General features: G+C 34.5%; 1 pseudogene; it reads left to right on the top strand.

Moving 5' to 3' along the window:
- The first annotated feature begins 336 nt into the window (after nt 1-336).
- LOC131401052 (lysosome-associated membrane glycoprotein 1-like) lies at nt 337-1793 on the top strand (annotated as a pseudogene).
- The last annotated feature ends 16177 nt before the right edge of the window (nt 1794-17970 follow it).

The raw sequence follows: 17970 nt of genomic DNA on the forward strand, positions 1-17970 counted from the left end.
AGCCATTATTGTCAACGACTGTTTAGTTTTTATGTGCAAAGATTTACATATAGTTGACATACAATATTATATTAGTTTCAGGTGTACAACATAGTGATTCAACATTTGTATACATTACAAAGTCATCACCACAATAAGCTTAGTAACCATCTAGTCAATGACTATTTAAAAAGGCAAAATAGAGTATCTGAATACTTTAGTAGCTGGCATTGCCAAGTATTGGGTTATGGCCATAAAGAAAAACCTCACCCATTCTGTCACACTGGAGTAGAAGGCTTATCTAAGTTTGAAAGCTTAAAACTGGTAACAAAACCATCACAACAGGGAGTTGTCACGATGGTGGTCACAGGACAGGTAAAGTCTGTGCCACCAGGGTCTCCATCTTGGCCTGGGGGGCCCAAGCAGCAGGCTGTGTCTCGATTTTGCTGGCAAGCTTCTTTCCCTGCCAAGTCCTAACCCCCGGGACTACTGGTCTTTTTGCCTATTCCCTAACTTCCAAATGTAGGCCAACAGTGGAGGTGCAGGTAAAACCCACCTGGGCCTCCTGCCCCACCCCTTGTGTTCCTGGCAGCCCTAGGGAGTGTTTGGAGGAGACTGATGCACAGTACATCTTTAGGGTTTATGGTGACAAACGGCTACTGAGCTGCCTTCTTGAAGAACTATCATACAAAAGTGGTGATAAAAATGTGACCTCAAATCCACCATCAAATGCAGAAGTACCGAGTAGCAGCTGTGGGGGCAAAGAGAATGCTTCTGACGCCAATACAGTGATTGCTTTTCAAGAAAAAATACATTGACCCTCAATTTCATAAGGAATGCAACATCTTACAATATCCAACTGTTAAGTTTTGCTTATAACTCATCACACACAACTATTTCTCTCAATGCAAGTGCAAAAGGAATCAAGACTGTGGAATTCGTACCTGACATCAAGGTAGACATAGATAAAAAATACAGACGTGTCAGAGGCAACTAGATACACAGGAAATATGTAACTATTAAAGTCCATGGATTAACTATCTAGGAATATCTTTCAAATACAACAAGGAAGAAACACTGTGTAAGCAAGAAGAGACTTTCCCAATGACACCTCCAAGACCAAAGCCTACCAGTTCCCCAGAAATATCCCTCTGACTAGAAGCACAATATGTGTGGCACAAATGGAACTGTATGCTTGTAGCATGGGGTGATGACTGATCATCACTTACGAGAAAAGCTATAAGGCTACTGTGACAAGAGCATTCAATATCAATCCAAATAAGACAATGAGCTATAATTCTCATTTAGCAACACTGGAACTCTGTAACGAAAATGTCACTCTTCTTATCTTCAGTTTTGAAACGAATGCAAATTCCAGCCTGTTTTCCTACAAGGAATCCAGTTAAATACAATTCTACCTGATACCAGAGATCCCACTATTAAAGCTTCTAACGATTCACTGAGAGCCTTTCAAGCCACCACTGGACATTCTCATCAGCGTAATCTTGAGGAAAACGTTCAAGTCACAAATGCCTCTTCAGTCAACATACTCCAAGTTTGGATGGGTCCAGGTTTTCAAGTTTGAAGGTGATAAGTTTGAATCTGTGGAAGTATGTCAATCACACGAAAATAACATGCTGAGTTCTGTTGGCATTAGAGGTGCCCTTTCAGGAACTGTCCTCATCATTTTAATTGTTTATGTCATTGGCAGGAACAGAAGTCATGCTGGGTCATCAGAAAATTCAGCGTTTGAAACTACCCTCCACCACTGTATATCAACAGCAGTTGCAAGAGGCTATGTTCATTTTTCCTGAGTTTAAACTGGTATTGAAATGAAGGCATACTTTCTTATAAACTTTTTCTCAAGTCTCCTTTAACAAATGTGAAGTTCATCTTTCAACACTTACTATACACAAAAGGGTAACTATTGCAATAGTGATGTTAGTGTTACTGGTTAAATGTTAATATTTACCAAAGTAGAATTCTAAGGTAAGGGTAAGAGTGCTTTACTAAATTGGCACTGACTGCTTTATCATTCATTTTTTTTTCAGATTCTGGTGTTTGTTTTCTTCATTCTTTATTCAGATTTAAGCCTTATAAAGGGAAGCCTTGGATCCTAACACTTATACCTGATGAAGGACAGCTAATTGCTATACTGACACGTTTAAGAGATTCAAAATAATAGAGGAAAAAAAAATCTAAAACAAAATTACTCCAAAAGATAAAAATTTGAAATGCTTAAATTATCTTTTAAAATTCAGGACAGGCATGGCCCACATAGGGATGAAGAGCGCAAAATTCAAGTATTACATAGTCAATTGGACTTATCCTTTGGCATTTTCATGTTTTGACACTTAAAAACTGGCACTTTTAAAAAAATATTAGAGCCAGCCCTGGTGGTCTAGTGGTTAAAGTTTGGCGCTGTCACTGCTTCAGCCGCCAGGTTCATTTCCCAGTCGCAGAACCACACCACCTGTCTGTCAGTTGCCATGCTGTGGCAGCAGCTCACATAGAAGAACTAGAAGGACTTACAACTAGGATATACAAGCATGCACTGGGGCTTTGAAGAGAGAAAAAGAAAGAGGAAGATTGGCAACAAATGTTAGCACAGGGCGAATCTTTTCCTGCAACAACAACAAAAAAAAATTTAAAATGGGTACTATTTTTAGTTACTATTTCGTAAAATTCCTTTCCACCTTCTGTTTGAAGTTCAGGGTTATCCTCTTTCTGTACTTGTGTACAACATAGATTTCATTATACTGATTTATCCACTTAAAGCTTGGTTGTGACTGCACACTTAAAGGATCAGTTCACATGCAATGGACTGTTTGTAACAATGCTGACAAAATTCTGTTATTTGTTCGTCTGGAAATCACAACAACAACGAATGTCAATTATCATTGATCTATAGGCCAGCACCGTACAGTGAGATTTACATCTATTATCTTTGGATATTTCTTTGTACTCTAAATATGCCTCTTGCCATTTTATAAATAAAGAAAAATGAATTTGTACATAGTTATATGGCCAGGGAGTAGGATGACCAGAGTTCGAATCCCTATCTTATTGACCATAATGTTCAATATAGGTTTTTGCCACTTTGCACACTGACTCTTTTGGCCTCAGGAAATAATTTTAAATAAATATATTTCTATTATTTCAAAATATATACCTAACTGCTCCTAGGTTTATATAGTTCTTATTCTCTTGGCCTGCTATAGTACCGTTTTTTTTCAGAGTATACAAAGCCCCTGCTAAGGCTAAGTCCGTGATAGACACCTCCTACTGCTCCTTCATCATCCAGTGGACCGTTTATACTTACCTACAGAATCTTTCCTCTTTGCCATACGCCTTAGGCCCAATATTGATTGTGCTCCACTTCAGTAGCATTTTCCTAGGTGTTCTGAGCTTTGTAAGTCTTACTGTCCTGCTGACTGAACTCTGGCTCACTGTCTCTTTCAGCTGCCTACCCTCCCCCAAATATTTTGCTTCTAGTGGAGGTGGTATGAGAACAAAGCAAAGAGGCCCCGATGACATGCATGTCCCCAAAAGCTACAGTATCTTCTGTGGGATAGTTTGTAAGTAATGCAAAGAAATGTTTCCTTTTGTTTAAAAAGAGGTATTTTTAAAATACGAATGATATTTATTTTTATTTATTTTTTTACTTATCCAAGTCCATTTTTCAGACTTTGTAGGCTGAAGAACTATGCAGTTTAGGATTATTCACTAATGTATGGTGAGGGCAACGCTAATCTAAAAGTGCCTATTCTCAACCTGCCTGCCTGCATACCTATCAATCTATACATCATCTCTTTCTCTCATTTCTTCTGTTAATAGTTCAGTGTTAGAGGTAACAGTGGCAAACAGAGTTGAGACATCAGAGTAGCATTTGTAGCAATAATTGGTTGTGTCATTGAAGAATGGCTTATTACATGTCTCAAATTTACTACCACACAATCGAGTTCTTCATCTCTAAAGCTGATTTAAAAGTTTCTGAAACACTGGTAAAAAGAAAAAAAATCACTTGCATGAGGGGATGAAATTTTTTCATCTTACAGTGCTTTAAATATGGAACTTGGACACATACCTGAAGATAAGCATGAGTCTTTTCAACAGATCATGTTGGGAAAATGACATCCACATGCAAAAAAATGAAGTTGCACCATTACCATACCTCACATATAAAAGTTAACTCAAAATGGATCAAAGATATAAATATAAGAGCTAAAACACCAAAACTCTTAGAGAACATAGAGAAAAGCCTTATGACATTATATTTGGCAATGATTTTTGGAAATGACACCAAAAGCACAAGCAACAACAAAAAATAGATAAATTGGACTACACCAAAATTTAAAGTTCTATGCATCAAAGGACAGTGTCAACAGAGTGAAAAGGTAACCCGCGTAAAGGGAGAAAATATTTGCACATCATATATTGAATAAGGAGCTAATTTCCAGAATATATAAAGAACTTCAATGACTCAACAACAACAAAAAACAATTAACCCAATGACACAATTTGAAAATGTGTAAAGGGCTTGAAATGACATTTCTCTAAAGAAGATATACAAATAGCCAATAAACACATGAAAAGATATTCAACATCACTAATTATTAGGAAAGTAAAATTCAAAACCACAATGAGATGCCACTTCACACCCTTTATGATAGTTAATAGGCAATTATATATTTAAAAAAATAAATAACAAGTTCTAAAAATGATGTGGAGAAATTAGAACCCTTGTACACTGCTGGTGGAAATGTAAAATGGTGCAGCCACTATGAGAAACAGTATGGTGGTTCCTCAAAAAAATTAAACATAGTATTAACATATGATTCAGCAATTTCACTTCTAGGTATATATCTAAAAGAACTGAAAGCAAAAACTTGGACATATATTTGTATGCCCTTGTTCATATTAGCATTATTCACAACAGCCAGAACGTGGAAGCAACCTAAATGATCACTGATGGAAGAATGGATAAAGAAAATGTGGTATACGTACACAATGGAGTATTATTCAGCCATAAAAAGGTAGGAAATCTTGCCATTTGCAACAACGTAGATGGACCTTAAGGGCCATCTTCCTTCCTTAAGGAAGGAAATTCTGACACGTTATAACATGGATGAACCTCGAAACATTATCCTCAATGAAATAAGCCAGTCACAAAAAGGCAATACTGTATGATTCCACCTATATGAAGCACCCAGAGTACTCAAATTCATAGGGACAGAAAGTAGAATGGTGGTTGCCAGGGTCTAGGGGGAGGAGGTAACTGGAAATTATTGTTAAATGGGTACCAAGTTTCAGTTTGGGAAGATAAAAAAGTGCTGGTGATGGATGATGACAATGGTTGCACAACAATGTGAATGTATTTAATGTCATTAACTGTATACTTAGAAATGATTAAAATGGTAAATCTTACACATATTTCATCACAATAAAAACATAAGCATAAGATTGACACTTAAATATTAAAAATTATATTTTAAAGTACTTGACCCATGGATAAAGAAGTGAAACGTTGGAATGTACAATACTTTGGTTGACTTTAAAGCCAAGATTAGCATAAGTTAACTGACATTGAAGTTAAGTTATAATTTAGCTATATTCAGACTTGTGTCAAAATATAATTTATATATATTATATATTTATTATGTATAGTCAAAAGTCTTCTTTTGAGTGGTAATGAGATTTGTGATGGTAGCCACTCTAATCTTCCTGTTCAGACATACACGTAGAAAATCAAAGAAAATTTCCGAAATCAGAAAAATCAGTGAATGAGAGATGTAGGGAATCAGCACAAAATGTAAGAGAAGAAAGGGGAAGAGATGGAAATAAGTAGGGAAAAGCAAAAGAGAGAGAGGAAGAGGGAGGGAAGGGTGGTGGGGTAGGGAGAGAGGAAGGCAGAGAGAGAGAAGGGGCGGGAGAGGGAGGGGGGAGGAAGGCAGAGGGAGGGGGAGAGAAATAGGAAAGCACAGTGTCAAGTTATTGTAATATATATTTGTGCATTGCAACTTCAGTCCTTTGACTCTTTACTGGAGGGCAAAATTATTTCATCTCCTGTTGTAGTTTCATCCATCTAAAATTGCAATGGTGCTCACAAATCAATTCCGATGATACCAATGTTTTGCGACACTTTAATTTAATCAGATCACCATAATTAAATTTTCCAAATCATTAAATCATCTTTTACAAAGTATATTACTTTTATTTCAATTATTAATACAATTTAATGAACATTTCAAGCTCTCTTTCCTGTATCTTTCCCTAAGCTATCATATATGCTTCCTTATACCCCACCAGTTCTTTTTAATTTCCAAAGAGCAATAGACTCAGAATATTAATGCAGTAAACAAATAAGTGGAGTTTAACATATCTTGAAACTTGTCCTTGTTATGAATAATGATAAAATTAATAGAATAGATCTTAGAAAATATTTAAGACTAGAATGTGTGTGAGTATATAATGCCTAAGATAAAGAATATAAATTTTATTTCTGTCGTCATGCATTTTGACTGACAATGAAACTAATGATAATAATATTGTAAATTTCAAATGTCAAAAGAGGAAAACAAGACAGAGAAAAAGAGGCAGAAACAGCAAGGACTGCTGCCACCACTCCCATAAGATTTACTAGAAGAAATGATAGGAGATTTTCACAAGATAATCACAGAATGAGAAAGGTACTTTTAAAGGTTACACCAAATCCAGAAACCATAAAAAAAAGATTGATATATTCTAATATATAAACTACCATTTTGCAAGATACAATCCACAATAAGCAGAGAACAAAATGACTAATTAGAAAAATTATATTTTTAACTCACCTGTGGCAAAATTGATAATTTTCACCCTAAGCCAGTGTGCCCTTATTGTACAGTATTAGTTTCACTGTGCACAAGGCTGCCAACCTAAAGGCTGTATTTTCTAGATTCCTGAGCATCTAGATGTGGCCTTAATCAAAGGTCTGGCCAATAGGGTTTGACTGAGAGTGAGGCATACCACTTTTGATTCTTGCCCTTACAAAAATTGTGAGTAGACTCTTCTGGACCTCTCCGTTCTTCTTGATCTCTGGAGAGAATAAGAACTAGAGCTGTACCTGGGGCCCCTAAGTGGAAGCCAGATGTTGATCTGTGAACTCTGTGTCTCTAGCAGAATCATGAGAGAAAAAAATATACTTCTAGCTCATTTAAATCACTCCATTTTGGGGTACTTTTGATACAGTAATATAAGCTGTCCCCTAATAACACATAATTTCACAAAGTGACAATTCTCCTATTATGTAAAGATCTACAACAACAACAAAAAAACACATAAGATTAACTATGTAAGAGAAAAATTAGCAAAAGAAATAGTTTCCAGGAAAGGAAATAAAAATATCTTAAGCAATAGGAAGAGTTGCTAAATCTCTTAAAAGTAAGGAATAAAAATTGAGATTCTACTGAAAGAGCATTTTCAACTATCAGATTGGCAAAGATCTGACATCTTGGTGACATGCTATGTTCATAAGCATAAAAGGAAAAAGGCACTCATGTATTATTGATTGGAGTATAAAAGTACAAAATGTATACGCACACAGTCTTTGACCTAGTAAATTCACTTTTAGGAATTAATCATATAGATATACATGCACAAATGTGAAATGGCAGAAGCAAAAGATTATTTATTTTGGCATTGTTTGTGTTAGCAAAAGATCAGAAGTGACCTAAATATCCGCTAATAAGAGATTGGTTAAATAAATTATGTCATATCTAGACAATGAAATACTATACTGTCATAAGAAAGACTGAAGGAATTCCTTATGCACTGATATGGAATGATCTCCAAGATATATTTTTTTAGTGGAAAAAAGTACAGAACAGTGTATATAATACAGTCTAGTGTGTAAAATCAGGAAAAACATTAATTGAGATTTGATTATCTAGTCAGAATACTTCTATATTTGTAAAAGGATAAAGAAACTGGTAACCTTGTTTACCTCTGGGGATGAGAACTAGGTGATTGGTTGATAGAAGTCAAAGGGGCCATATCACCCATTTGTAACTTTTAAATTTTAAATCATGTGGCCATATTATTTATTGAAAAATAAAAATTATAGAAGTAGTATAATTCTATTTAAATAATTTTTTTTCCATTTTTAATAAAATCAAAACTTTATACCATGGAACTGATGTTATCTACATTGCAAATACTGGAGATAAAATATACCAAATACGTCAATCAGAATGTTGATCGGTTTCCTTCGTAAAGCAAGCTAATTACTGGTGCAATATACAACAAAAATTAAAGCAATAAGAATGAATGATATTCTTAATACATTGCTTTAAATACACTAAAATGGGAAAGATACCCTTTATCTTTCAAGAAACAAATGACTTTTCCAAGTGGGCGAGAATGAGAGTAAATACATGAAAATACACGTCATCTATTTGTCCTCTGAGCTTTCTCATCCTTATGTTACAATGTTGGCATGTCGACTTGTTTTAAGGATTTAGAATTAAAATTTTGTCTACTTACACTAATCTTCAGTGTCAGTAAATACTATGTATTATATTTATCAAGAATCAGCAAAGCCCCATGAAGAATATTTAAAATTTTAAATATCCATGTAACAAGTGACATAACTTTGTCTTTAGGTAACCTAGAAGGTTCTCCAAATTATACATATGGTTTTCTTAATGTCTAATGCCTGGAAAATATACAAGAATGACAGAACTATTCTACATCTTAATGAGGGGGTGAGGTGGGGATGAGTACATCCTACAATAAGGCAAAATTATTACATCTTATGATCTTTCTGCATTTAAATGTCTTTAGTGGCAAAGGTCAGCAAAGAAAAATCTTGCAAGCAATGCAGATCCTCAGGCCCCACCCCTGACCTACTGACTCAGGCACTCTGGGATTGCTACCCGGAAATCTATGTTTTAACAAGCCCTCCCCGTGACTGTGGTTCGAGAACTACTCTTTTAACTTAATAGTAAGAATCAATAGTAAGTTTCACCATGTCAATATTACTTTTTGGCCTGAGATTAAAAAAAAATCAGTATCTACTTAAAAACTTATTCCCAAAGTTTTCAATATGAGGTATCAATTTAGACTATATGTCCATTACATAGATTAATTATATACAATTTAAGAAATATTTATATTTTATTTTTTATTTTCTGCTAAATTCTTTTATCATATCACACTAATAGGAAGTATTAATGAAGAAACACTGACCTATCCTGAAAAATATCCAGCAACTCTATATGCATTTATACTGATATTTCTACTATATCATTTTTATTAGTAAGACACACTCCACTTAAGTTACCCTATTTCGTATATCTGTTCCAACTCTTGTGGAGAATAATCATCATGGAGGTGGCAATGAGGCATTCAAAAAAACAGAGACTTTCAAAAAGTACCTCAGTGTTTGAAACCCACAGTTATATCCCACACCTGTCTTCTCAATAACAATAATATGAATACATCATCACTTCTATTAGAAAGAAACAATTTAACATGTTTTCCACAAAAAGCATTAACAGTTTTTTTTTAAAGTTTAAATCATGAAGAATAATAAATACCAATACGTTATAGTATAATATTTAAAATGAACATGGGCATTTTAAAACAGATATTTATCAGATTTCCCTTTTTGATCCTAAAGTACTAGTGAAATGTTCTCTCATTCCTATGTCTGTATTTTCCATCTTATCTATCCATCCCTCTCTTTTATTCTTCCTTCGTCTTCTTGCATTTTATACAGAACGTTGCTCTTCTTACTATGTGAAATTCCTGATCCTGTGTCAACCCACTCCTAAATTTTCTAAACCATTTTAAATGACTTCCTTAATCACAGGTTTGGTCCTATTATTCTTGGATTTTTAATTAGTTCCTAGTTACTTACTGAGTAAAAGTAACAGTCATATTTTTAGATCTGGAAGGGAATTTAAAGAGTTTTTTAGATCAGTCTGCCTCATTTTACTCAAAACTGAAACCCACGTATTTTACAAAATTCCTGAGACCAAAGAGACAAATCAGTGTTGTGAGCCAGCGTGCCAGTGCTCATTCTCCTTCTCTCACCATACAATAACATCTTAAATTCGAATTCAAAATCTTGAAATTTCAGATTTCAACGTAAACTATATCCTCCCATATTTTCTTTCCAGAGCCTTATGTTTGGATTTATGCAATTATTTACTATTCCCCATACATACTCCAGCCTTACCTGCCTAAAACTCATGCTCTCTTTTCTGCTTAGAAATTCCTTGTTTTGTTTCTCTTGCTTAAAAAATAAATTCTCTCCAATATTTAAGGCTCAGCTCAGATGTCACGTTCTCCATTAAAGCATTCAAGATCTCCCCAATGGTAAGTTGTCACTTTCCTCTGATGTCTCATTATTCTCAAGCAAATGATATGGTACTTTCTATCTTATATAAGAGTACTTTTTGCATAGACACCATTCCCCTATTCTTAAAGGAATTTTCTGTGTCTGATTTGTATTTATATCTAGCACAGAGCCTAACAGAATGCCTCAAACACAATATCATCTGTTAAATGAAGATGTAGATTAATGAATCAAAGCAATCTCTCCAGTTTTAATGGAAATAATTGACATAGTACAGCTATATTGTCCAAAAGTGAGAGGTTCTGATATACTTGTGTGGGCTACTGGACAGCCTTCATGTACAATGATTCTTCAGAACATTTGGAAAGCTCTTCTGAAATAATGTTCTATCCAAAAATCTCTTGCTACTTAAGTATTAAATAATCTTTAATAAGCACTATGTCAAAGTATTATCAAAGAAACTGCACTACCTTTAGAGTATATTTAACTCTAGCCTTGCAGAACCATCTATGAATTAGTTTACCTTTAATATTACCACTTCTTTTGTTGTACGGAAGAGGGAGGGCTGTTGGACACCACTGCAAAACACAGTGCTATTGGTGGCAAGGCTAGTTCTCTATTCTAACAACTAAGTTGGTTAAAGAATTCACACGTTAGCTGTAGTACAAAGACTCAACATTCATAGTGCATAAACAAATATAAATAAATTGAAGGAATATACTACAACAAAGAATAAACTCCACTTCAACAAAGTGTGGGCTGAATTTATTAACTCAAATAGCCAAGCCCAGAGTTAACATGAGCGGGCCGAGACAGAAGAGTAGAAGAATTTCTGGCAATTTTTACCATGTACCACAAGCTCCGTCTCCCAATAAACATCTTATTCCCATAATATTTGTAGAGTTTTGTTTTTTGACCAAATCCAGACTTGTATAACAATAGAGTCACCAATTGAATCAAGACAGGTTTGCTCAAAAGTATTCTTTCCTATAGTACATCACTTTTTATATTGTTCCCTATATCATTTTTTTCCTATTTCACATCTTATGTCTTCCATTTACATGTCCACTAGTGATACCTATCCTCATTCTTAGTAAAACCAAATTAATAGAAAATAGTAAAACTAGTATATAGTATACAGAATGAAGGATAAAAATCACATGATCATCTCAGTAAATGCACAAAAAGCATTCAACAAATTCAACACCTATTTGTGATAAAAACACTCAACAAACTAGGAAGAGAATAAAATTACCTCAACATAATAAAGGCCATATATGAAAAGCTCATAGATAATATCATATTCAATGGTGAAAAACTGAAAGCTTTTCCTCTAATTTCAGGAACAAGGCAAGGATGCCCACTCTCACTTCTATTCAACATAGTATTGGAAGTCCTATCCAGAACAATTAGCAAGAAAAAAGAAATAAAAAGCACCCGAATTGGAAAGGAAGAAGCAAAATTATCTGTTTGCAGATGACATGATCTTATATGTAGAAAACTCTAAAGATTCCATTTAAAAAGTTAAAACTAATTCAATAAAGTTGTAGAACACAAAATCAACATAAAAATTGCATTTCTATACACTAACAATGAATAATCTGAAAAAGAAATTAAGAATCAATCTTATTTACAATAGCACCAAAAAGAATATAATACTTAGGAACAAACTTAACAAAGGAGGTGAAAGACGCACACTGAAAACTGCAAAACTTTGCTGAAAGAAATTAAAAAAGATACAAAATGGAAATACATCCCACATTCATGCATTGGAAGATTTAATATTGTTAAATGTCCATACTACCCAAAGCGATCTACAGATTCAATACAATCCCTATCAAAATCCCAACGGTATTTTTAACAGACCTAGAAAAAAAATCCTAAAATTTATGTGGAACCACAAAGGACCCTGAATAGCCAAAACAATCTTGAGAAAGAACAAAGCTGGAGGCCTCACACTTCGTAATTTCAAAACATATTACAACGATGCAGTAATCAGAACAGTATGATACAGACATATAGACCAAGGGAAAATAGAGAGCCCAGAAACAAACCCACAGATATAGGTTAAACTGATCTTGAACAAGGGTGCCAGGGACACGGAAGGGGGAAAGATATTCTCTTCCACACATGGTATTGGGAAAACTGGATATCCACATGTAAAAGAATGAAATTGGACACTTATCTTATACCATACACAAAAATCAACTCAAAATGGAATAAAGGCATAAAGAAAAGACATGAACCTATAAAACTCCTCGAAGAAACATAGGGGAAAATCTTCATGACATTAGTCTTGGCAATGATTTCTTGGATATGACATCAAAAGCACAGACAGAAAAAGCAAAAATACAAGTGAAACTTCATCAGATTAGCAAGATTCTGCACAGCAAGGTAAATCAACAGAGTGAAAAAGCAACCTATGAAATGGAGAAAATATTTGCAAACCATATATTTGTAAAGGGACTAATTTCCACACTACATAATGAACTCCTACAACTCAATAGCAAATAAAAAATCTGATTAGAAAACTGGCCAAGGACATAAAGAGACATTTCTCCAAATACATACAAGTGGCCAAAAAGTATGTGAAAAATTTCTCAACATCACTAATCATCAGGGAAATGCAAATGAAAACCACAGAGACATCACTTCACTCCTGTTACGACGGACACTATCAAAAAAACAGAAAAGAAAAAGTGTTGGCAAGGATGTGCAGAAATCAGAACCTTTGTGCATTGTTGATGTGACTGAAAAACGACACAGCCTCTATGGAAAACAGGAGGGAAGTTCCTCAAAAAATTAAAAATAGAACTGCCATATGATCCAGCATCCCACTTCTAGGTGTTTATTCTAAATAAGTGAAATCAGTATCTTGAAGAGACATCTGCACGCTCATGTTCATTGTAGTAGTATTCACAATGGCCAAGAGGTGGAAAAAATAGAAATGACCATGGACAGATGAATGGATAAAGAAAGTGTGGTATTAACATACATAAAAAAGAAGAAAATCCTGTCACATGCTATAATATGAATCTTGAGGACATTATGCTAAGTGAAATAAACCGGTAAAGAAGGACAAATACTGCATGATGTCACTTATATGAGGTATCTAAAGTAGTCAAATTCATTGACGTAGACAGAAGAATAGTGGTTGCTAGGGGCTGCAGAGAGGGGGAAATGGAAATTGCTATTCAGTGGGTATCAAGTTTCAGTCATAGAAGACGAAAAAGTTGTAGGGATCTGCTGTACAACATTGTGCTTATAGTTAACAATACTGTACTGTACACTCAAAAATTTATTGAGTATAGATCTCACGTTTTGTGTTTTTTCCCAATAAATAAATCTGAAAAAAAGTTACAGAAACTAGAACCCAGTAACAGCCTTACTACTAAAGATAATGTGTGTATGCCATACCTTCTACTCTAACATTCTGGTTAGTGTAAACAATTTCAGCCTCTACAGTTATAGCTCTTTTACCGAAAAGAGATTTAAGCCATTTTCTCACAAATGCCAAAGAAGTATTCTTTCTTGGTTCGCTGACACTTCAGCGAAGATGGCAAATTGATAAAATTCAGCACTTTAAAAATCAGATGGGGGGAAACACAATTTAAGGTGATACTCATTGGCTACAATAATAAAAAACATTAAGGACCACAACTTCACCTAAAACCAAGTGTGTGTTCCTGCAGATGTCTAAGAGGTTTTATACAAGTGTTGATCCTTCTCCTTTCTCTTGAGGGACTCTTCAAGTTGTGGCAGTATCATTTGCTACCTTCTTTTCTTCCTGTCTAAATGACTGGCAGGATCAGATACTAACTCAAGAAGAGTGTTCATTTTCAAATAAAAACTAACTAAAACATTACAATTCACTTAAAGGGAATGCTATGTGATATGAATGGCTTTGCTAGCAAGACTAGCACAAAATCAGTAAATGTGGGGGGAACATAAATTACTAATTTTTGCTTTAAACTTTCTATTCCTCCATCTTATTGTAGTAGCATGTTTTGTATCATAACTGGCATATAAGGTAATAAAATTGCCAAAACAAAACATACTGAAATTCACTTGAAGTATTAAAGAATAAAATGGAGGAAAAGGCGATAAATACAATACCATATGATAGCAGGAATTCAACAGCAATCTTCGAAGGTGCACGTATTTTCAATACATTTCTCAAAATCTGCTTAACCTCACTTGGGGAGACAGTGTGGTATAGAGAAAGAATGCATACTGCAGAATCTTACCATTTGCTAGCTGTGAGGCCTTAGATGATTCAACTAGTCTTCATATATTTAGTTTCTGTAGCCACAAAACATGGATATTATCAGCTAATTTATCAGCTTGCTGTAAGGATTAGATATTTTGTGTATTGGCACACCACACCTGGTAATATGTATTTGTCTTGGATACACAGAATTGAAAATGCATAATTTTTCACTTAATAATAGCTAGCAGTATGGCCATAATCACCATGATTTATTGTTTGTATGAAGAGATCTTTGCCCATTAAGACAAGTCTTTCTCGTCTTCACTCTCCACAGCGCTTCCTAACCTCCACAAAAGACACTTCTTTTTGAGAAGCTAAAAGCTGCCAAAATTTAAAGAAAAGTGTGTTGCTTCTGTTGGCTCTCCTATCACCTAATCCTCTCAGTCTTTGTTTGTAGCCATACATATTACATTTAAGTTAATTCTCCCTGATTCTAATACTCTCCAATATGTGTTTCTTTCTCGACTCCCAGAGGTAGATAAAAGTTTTGTGGGTCCTGAAGTTGATACAATTTCTGTAGCCTTGTTTAAAAAGGGGTATCAAAACTTAGAATACAAAATTATATAAAGAATGCTTGTTTGTAATGTGAAAGGAAATCACAACAAATTTGGAAAAGATGACATGCATCTCAAAAGACAAAATCCAGAAAAAATATTTTTATTAATTCACTGCTTGAAACATCACTACGGCACTTTCTTTTCCTACAATTTTGTCTGCATATTCTGATCCTTTCCTAGAGATAACAACGTGACTACTCAGTCTTTCCTCTAGTATGGTGACTGAAATTTTTTTTATGGATGGTATAAAATGTATTTTTCAGCTTTGCAACTCATACTGGTAATGTTATTTAAAGTTTAGGATTTTTGTCAAATTTGAGAAACCTCTTTTAAATGAACTGTAAACTTTCAGTGTATTTCAAGTTTTCTTCTTCTATAAGGGACTCTAAATAATCTTTCAAATGATGATGCTCATTAGCTATTTTGCTGGCAATACCTTACTGCGGTGGCATAAGTCCTATGTTATCTTTGTTAGTGTCAGCATTTTCAATCAAATCAGCAAGAAACTTAATTATATTTCGATATATTTCATATAACTCACTGCTTCATTAACTGGCTCATCGGACAGATATGAGAGCCTGTTCATTACTTCTAATAGAAATTTATTTCTTCCTGTTAATAAATTACTATTTTGATTTATGATCTGAATTTATGTTACTTTGTTACATTGTTTTGCTTTGTTATTTCTTGATATCAAAATTATTTCTGTTTATGGATCTTTATCATTTTCATTTCATCTTCCATTTGACATTTACTTGAATTTTCCCTTATTTCTTTAATAAAAAAATTAAGATGACAAAAGAAGATACACTTCATGTATTCCAAATCAGGAACCTATTGTTTTACCCTTGCTTTATCAAGACTTCCAAAATACATCTTTTCAAATTGCAGGTCAAACGACATGTTCCCAGCTCTACTACTCTTTAGCCACATCCCCAATATATGCATAGTTCTGGAATATGATTGCAAGCATGCATGTGTGCAGGATTCATAATGGAAAGAAACAGTATTAATACTGTATTATGATATCTTACTTTTTCATCTTTTACAAACACGTATGAGCAAAGAAACATTTTGTTAAGGCCCCCTTCTGGTACTTCATGCTTAAGCTTGATTATTTACTTTCATAGTAAATTTTCCTCTGTTGCCTCCATCTTTAAGACTTTAAACTTGGCCATATATCTTACACTCCAGGATAAAATGCCCTTTCTGTTTTGCAAACTTTCTAAGCCTTCTCTCAGTCTTTCCTTTCACACCCTCAACCCATTACAATCTGGCTTCTGATCTTGATGCTATGTATTAAACTAAATATACTGAATTTAACAATGATCTCCTATGTAGAAAATACAATGTACTATTTTTCCTCTCATGATATGTGACAACACTTTAGCATTTGCCTCTTTAGTTGGTTATTCTCTTCTTCTTAAAACTCTCTCTTCCTTTTTCTTTCTGTACTCCCCTGTTGCCTAATTTATTGCCCTTCTGGTTACTTTTCCTTGGTCCCTTTATTGACTTCTTCCTCTACTTTTATTTAGATAGAAATCTCTCTCATGACTCTTTGTCCTTTATTTTCTCCTTTCCTCACTCAAAACTGCCTCCCTAGATTTCATCAATACTCATTTTAATTACCACCTATTTTTTGAGAAATCCTCAAACTATACTTCTAGCCCAAACTATTTGCTCTAGACCATATGCCCTCAGGTATTAAAAACTCAGAATATCCCCAAATGAATTAATGTCCTCTAAACTGCCTATTCCTTGTTTACACTGTATCTCTGAACAATACTATCATTTAAATAGTTGTGTTCAACATAACGGGAAAAAATGTTACAAAGTATATACAGTCGTCCCTCAGTATCCGTGGGGGTTTGGTTCCAGGCGTCCCCTGCAGATACCAAAATCCGTGGATGATCTAGTCCCTTAGTCGGCCCTCTGTATCCGTGGGTGCCCCATCTGCAGATTCAACCAACCGCAGATCATAAACATAGTAACACATGGATCCGGAAGGTGAACTGTATCTGGTAAAGAACTTGTATTCAACACAAATATATAATTCCCACTACTTAACAATAATGAAACAAACAACCCAATAGAAACTGCACAAGAGATTTGAGCACTCTGCCAAAGAAGATATATGGATGGCAAAGAAGCACATGAAAATGTGCTCAAATCATTAGTCAGCAGGGAAATGCAAATCAAAACCACAATGAGATACTACTACATCCTACTAGAACAGCTAATGTCAAAAACTGGACAATGCCAAGTGCTAGAAAGGATGTGGAGCAACTGCAACTTGCACACACTGATGGAAATGCCAAATGGTAGAGCTACTTGGAGAAAGAGTTTAGCAGTATCTGAGAATGTTAAACACATATTTACCAAACATCCCAGCAATCCAACTCAAGGTATTTACTCTAGAGAAATGAAAACACAAGAAATTGCATGCAAATATTTATTGTAGCTTTATTTGTAATGGTCCCAAACTGGAAACAACTCCATGTCCCTTCATCTGGGGAATGGATAAAACAATGGTGGTACACCCATACAATGGAGCAGAACTCAGAAATAAAGAATTATATTGATAGACCCAACAATGTGGATGAATGTCAAATGTATTATGCTTAGTGAAAGAAGCCAGTCTCAAAAGGCTATATACTGTTTAATTCCACTTATATGACATTCTCAAAAAGACAAAACTATAAGAACAAGCATTTGCCAAAAGCAGATGATGGGAGTATAGGCCTTACTGAGAAAAATATCTCTTAGGAAACAAATTCTTGTTCCTTAATGTCTACTAAGATAACTTCCTAATATCGCTCATG

Source organism: Diceros bicornis, chromosome X (assembly GCF_020826845.1).
Source record: "Diceros bicornis minor isolate mBicDic1 chromosome X, mDicBic1.mat.cur, whole genome shotgun sequence".
Lineage (NCBI taxonomy): Eukaryota > Metazoa > Chordata > Mammalia > Perissodactyla > Rhinocerotidae > Diceros > Diceros bicornis.